The sequence below is a fragment of the Miscanthus floridulus genome, chromosome 5 (genome assembly GCF_019320115.1).
Source record: "Miscanthus floridulus cultivar M001 chromosome 5, ASM1932011v1, whole genome shotgun sequence".
In the NCBI taxonomy this organism is placed as follows: domain Eukaryota; kingdom Viridiplantae; phylum Streptophyta; class Magnoliopsida; order Poales; family Poaceae; genus Miscanthus; species Miscanthus floridulus.
Genome location: NC_089584.1, coordinates 66,684,258 through 66,690,667, shown reverse-complemented (window position 1 = coordinate 66,690,667; position 6,410 = coordinate 66,684,258). Strand labels below are relative to the sequence as shown.

Here is a 6,410-nt window from a genome sequence, read left to right as displayed (position 1 = left end):
AACAACATGATCAAATCTATCCCTGAGGCATGGGAACATTTTCAAGATTACATTATGAAATGTCCTCATCATGGGATGGAGAATTGGCTACTTATGCAGACTTTCTACCATGGGTTGACTAATAGTACCCATGAACCTATGGATGCCATTGCTGGAGGTGCATTCATGTCACTCACCGTACCAGCTGCAATAGCTCTTGTGGAGAAGATGGCCTCCAATCAAGATTGGAATGAAGAACGTGTTCAAACCCTCATGAAGGGTGGAGGTATGCATCAACTCAAGGAGGTAGACATGCTATCTACCACGATGGACCTACTGATGAAGAAGCTTGAAGATTGAGCCAATGAGAAGCAATAAATCATGCATATTCATGATTCTCGCATGACATGTGAAGTATGTGGAAACATTGGGCATTTAGGGAACAACTGCCCTAAGACCCATGAGGATGTGAACTTTGTTAATAACAACAACTACTTTCATCCTCAGCAGAATCAAGGATGGAACCAGCAACAGAGACCAAACTACCAAGGTAACTATCAAGGTAATAATTTTGACAATTTCAATCAACCACCCTTGAGAGAATTAATTGCTAGCCAATCCAAACTTATGAAGGCATTATCTAGAAAGGTAGCTACCAATGATAAAATTCTAGAGAACATACATAATAGAATGGATAGCCTTACTTCTGCCATTAAGAACCAGCATAGCTTTAATAAAATGATAGAATCACAAATAACTCAGTCGGCTGCTGCTATTCCTCTGTTCGACAAAGGTAAGATTCTAGGGCAACTAAAAGATCTAGAAACTACAAATCTTATTGATATTCACAATGCATCATACTACTATATACAACCATCAATGGGAAGGTGGATAGACTATACCTTACCGGAATAGAAGAGCGATCCAAGAAGACCTGTCATCCCCATCACCATTGGACCTCACATTTTCCAAGAAGCTATTTGTGATTTTGGAGCAAGTGTCAACATCATGCCTAATTAATTTATGATCAAATTAATGGAGATACTCTGTTATACACAAATATGTGTTTGCAGCTTGTAGATCAATCACTCTGCTACTCTAAGGGAGTTCTTGAAGATGCCATTGTTCGAGTGGGACAATCTTATGGTTCTATAGACTTTGTGGTTCTCGAAATAGGTGGAGATATAAGGGCACCCATTATTTTGGGCTGACCTTTCCTAAGCACCACTAAAGCCATCATCTACACGGACAATGCCAAGATCTGCTTCACAATCAGGGATAGAAAGGAGAAGTTTTCTTTCAAGAACCGCACCCTACAATCTCCTAGACATCCACAAACGTCGTACCTACCCAAAGAGACAACAGTGACCAAGAAGAAGAATAATAGGAGGAGGAAGAACAAGGCCAAACAGCTTCAAGAAGAATCGGTCAACATGATGAACACACTTTGATCAGAGTATGACCACCTCCTTGCTTCACCATTCCTTGCTAAGAAGGATGACCTAGGTGTACCAATGATTGAGTGTACCACTGGACAAAAAATCCTCCACAAGACCTTCTATGACATTGGGTCGGCTGTCAACATAATGTCCAAGATAACGTACGAATACTTATTTGGTGATAAACCTTTGTTCCCTACATATATACAATTACAGATGGCGGACCAATCAATCCAATTTTTGGAGGGAATAGTGAAAGATGTCATGGTAAGGATACATGATCACTATGCCCTTGCCGACTTCATTGTTCTAGACATAGGAGAAGAAGAAGATGGTACACCCATCATTCTTGGAAGATCATTCCTCAACACTACCAACGCAATCATCTACGTTGGATCTGGACAAATACACTTCCAATTCCCTGGAGAAAAGGTACACTATTATTTCAATAGTTATACCACTTATGAGCAGCCGAAGAAGTCCCACTCCAGGAGGAGATGTCGATCATCCTAAAACCAAAAGAATAAATACCCAAAGAAAAGTTGGGAGGAATGTGAGAAACCTGAAGAAGTTGTAAAAGATGAACCCGCTCTGCCAAAGTCAAGTCCATAGAACAAGCAGGTATGGAAAGAAAAGGTAACATCACCACTAGAGTCACAAGAGGTGCAACCATCAGGGTCTTCATCCTGAGACTAGCTGATGCACCCAAGGAATAAACAAGATAGGAAAAGAGTCATGTCTGGAGGACTTAAAAATCCACACCCCAGCTGTGAGGTAACATCGGTAGTTATCCATATTTACTTTTTAGTATTGCATGAATTATTTTTTACTTTTAGCATGTTTACTCTTCTACACTAGTATTGCATTAGTAGAAAGAAAATAAAAATTACATTATTGCATCACTAAAGCCTAAAGCCCCATGTGAATAAATCTATGGTGTAAAGGCCCCTAGGAATGTTCATCATGGTGGCATAAAAATAAAAATACCATACATACATATTTTTTGCATTACATAAATAAGAAAATCCAAAAATATTAAATAGACATCCTGCTAGAACCCTGCCAATTAGGAAATCTATCTAAACCACCACGGACAATAAATCTCTAAATGGTTGATTGCTAACCCCTTATCCTAATCTGTGTCACTGAGTTTTTGTGTTCTTGTTGGAGTATTTTGCAGGATGATCAAGAGTAAAGCCATCCATCAGAAGTATATTTCCCTAAACTATCGCTACACCCGCTACACAAGAAACACAACTTCTGGACAGATGAGAAAGACTTCTGCTGGTAGACTCACTCTAAGAAAGACCACTGACAACATCTAGCTTGGGGGAGGAGCATCCCCCATCTATCGAGATAAGTATTTCTTTTGGTTCTATTATTTTTAAGTTTGCTTCATATTTGCTAAAGAAATAAAAAGATGCATAACAAACTAAAGCAAAATAAAAATTTTCTTAGCTAGTTATATATATTAAAGTTGTGATCTTAAATTATGAAAAAACAAAATAAAAAGTGTGTGTCTAGTTTTCTATTTTTAAGAGTTGAATAAATAAATGGGCTATAAGGATAATCTCTTAAATAAAAATGATGAATAGTTGCTCTATCGTAATTCCTTTCAAGTACCTAGTTTTCAGCCTTGAATTCTCCCGAGTTTTGGACACGACTGTTTTGATAAAAGAATTTACTCTGAACTTAAAACTCGTGGGTAGCATATGCTTGATCTAAGTCTAGGTAATTGACTGATGTGATACGACAAGGTCTGAGCTGCTGTTTATCTTGTTCCAAGTGACACTAAAGTTCTATAAATTTATCTTTTGAAAAACATAAAAATCCTATATGATGAGCTCCTATATGACAAAGCTTAAGTTCCAACCAGAGCCATATATGATATTTAGATTAGGAAAACTTCCACTCATATATATGCTGCTTGCATTGCATTGAGTTTAGTCAAGCTTTGTTGGCCCTTATGAGAGTTTTGTCATGCTCTTAAAATCAAGATCACGTACACACCACCCAAATATACACTACTCCTATAATGGGGGTAGGTGCAATAACATGCCATTCCATCTAGATCCACCCAAAAGTGTTTTACTCCTACATTGGGAGTAAACACCAAAAATATTCTTGAAAGGAATTTCCACCAAATAAATGCTACAAGCTCTTGTTGCTATCTCTAAAAAATTATGTTGCAGAAAAGAGGCATGGGGCTATGCAAAAGTTATTCATAGGGAAAAAAGAAAGAAAGAAAGATGAAAAAATGGACAAGTGTTTGATATATTTAAAACAATGGGTGCTCAGATGCCTGCCCAAAAAAGAAGAAGAGATGAATAAGATAGCCCATGTTTTCTTGCAAAGTTGTTTCCAAGTTTCAAAAGAGAGATATTTTTTCAAGGAGCATAGTAGAATTAGGTTAGCCACCATATATCCATACACATGCACATCTTGATTTGATTGTATGACTCAACTCTCTTTGGATCCGAGGTTTGACTTTATACTATATGTATTGCAAGTATGCTCTTTTATGCTTTTTCCACTCCTATGAGCTCCACATAAGCCTTAGTTGTAGGAAGAGAAAGGCATAACTATTGATGGTAGTTATCATACATTATAAACTTCAATATAACTTGAAATAATGCATGAAAATGATCACCAACATAGACTTAGGGGGTTTAAACTAACAATTTCCTATGAGTTTTGGTGAATCTATGTTTTCAGCAGTGTTATTTTAGAAAACCGTCAAGAGGGATCAAAACAGTCAAATAAAATCAGTGCTTATCCGCTGGTAAAATCAACTCTAGAAGGTTCTAGAGGACTCTAGAAGCCATGTCACCAAAGCAGAGGATGAGAGGGTGACAGGTGGGGCCACCCTGACCCCACCAAGAGGTCACCTGGCCCATGGGGGTCCTACATGTCAGCCCTGTTGTTATGTCGGTTCCCCACTGCCTTAAGGATTGCATCTCTACCGTTCTTTAAGTCGGTTTGATCCGAGGGCTCACATTGGATGCTCTAGGCCTATATAATCAGCCCCTGCCCCCCTCTAGAGCACGCTACCATAAGTCAAGTTTAGACCAAAAATTAGGGTTTCTAGAGAGAAGAGAGTAGAACTCCAATTCTTGAAGTTTCTAGTATAGGCTAGCTAGCAAGGTTCAAGTGGAGTGTGGGCTATTGCTCTAGATTCTGGATCTGCCATCTTGAGAATGGTATAGTCCATTGTATCTTTTATTTTATGACTTTGTGCTACTTCAATATTATGTTGCTATTTATTATGTTCCTAGTTTGCTCTAGTTATATAGCTTGATATAGTTATGATTGATTATGAATATATGCATATGTTCGCAAAGCTCTTAACTCAGTACTTGAGTGAGTTAAGTGGTCAACATTATGTAAGCATGGTGCTTAGGTATTGTTTGCCTATGGATACATTCTGCACTCTAGGGTCATGTGGTAGATCGTGGATGTGACACTCCCATTGAGTCCTTTGTAGTCCACTCCTCATTTGTAGAGCAAGTAGAACACAGTTGTGAAGGGAGACTAAGCTCTGTTCTTGATCTTCCTTAGTAATGTTCCTTATGCATAGATCCAAAGTTAGTTATACTATAGATGAGAGTGTATATACTTGGGTGTACAAAAGACTTAGTAAATAAGGAATGACTTAGGAATCTTTTGCTCTTAATGAATCTCCTGCTTAGCCATGTACTACATTTTATGAGTCTCCTATTTCTATCTCTAGAATACCATTATTACCTTACACTTATCATTTATTTATCCCTTGACTTACCCCTGCTATAGCATGAGAGTGATTTTATCATAAGTATATATATTTGTCAATATCTCTATGCTAACACAACTCCATAGCTCCTCCCTATGGAGAAAATATAAATAACGGTACTCAGGTATACTCCCTGGGTGAAATGCTATAATGGTACATTATCTGTGCGCTTGCGGATTACTTAGTATATATATAAATTTACAAGTGTTCTCAATAATTACCAACTAATGCATTTCTAACATCATGCTAGGGGTGACAACTTATTAAAGAGTGATGCTAAGAAATGTTAACAAGCATTTCTGGTGCCATTGTTGGGGAGGCAGCACATGGCTAAAGAGAATTGACCAAATAAATACTTATTGATGAAATCAGAACCTCTGCTTTAGCAGGCTTACCCTTGTTTGTCTTTGTTCATATCTTATACAGGGTATTGCAGACTTGGTTGTGATTCACCTAATAACTTCCAATCAGAATCAAATCAATTAAGAGGAAGCTCAACACTAGTTTCTGAAGCTATGACTGACAAGACCCTAGCATGAATTCTCTGCTCCAAGCAATGAGAACATTCCACACTGGACCAACACTCAGAACCAACAACCTTGAGTTTGAGCTCAAGCCAAGGCTCATGAACATGGTGCAAGCTACCCCATTCAGCGGAAAGGCACATAAAGATGCTAGTGCTCACCTTCAAAATTTTCTAGAGATTAGCCGCATGGTCATCATTAAGGATGTTGCTCAAGACATCATACTACTCCACCTGTTTCCATTCTCACTAGTCGGAAGAGTGAAGCAGTGGTTCTACATCAACAAAGATCACATCAACACTTGGGCAGGGTGTTCAAAGGCCTTTCTAGAAAAGTTCTTCCCTATAGGCAAGATCAATGTCGTAAGAGGAAAGATTTCGAACTTCCAACAATAGAATAGAGAAACCATTCTAGAAGCATGGGAATGTTTCCAAGAACTACATTTTAGATTGTCCTCATCATGGGATGGAAGATTGGTTGCTCATGCAAGGCTTTTACCATGGATTAACTCAGAAATCTCATGAATAACTCGATGCCACTGCTGGAGGACCATTTATGTCACTCACCCTTGGAAAAGCTAAAACTCTTATGGAAAAGATAGCCTCTAATCAAGGCTGGTCTCAATGCAATATTCAATCATGCAATAAGCGCAAAGAAGTACTAGAAGAAATGTGTGCACTAGTCAACCAAGATGGACAT

The 6,410-nt window shown here is 38.3% G+C and overlaps 1 non-coding gene and 1 pseudogene across 1 annotated transcript; both read right to left on the bottom strand.

Annotated features, from left to right (window-relative positions):
- Positions 1-77, bottom strand: LOC136455695 (small nucleolar RNA R71; annotated as a pseudogene).
- A 5,993-nt stretch (positions 78-6,070) lies between these two features.
- LOC136455789 (small nucleolar RNA R71) lies at positions 6,071-6,178 on the bottom strand. The gene has a single exon (XR_010759256.1). It is a non-coding gene; the product is annotated as a small nucleolar RNA R71 (small nucleolar RNA).
- Between the last annotated feature and the right edge of the window lie 232 nt (positions 6,179-6,410).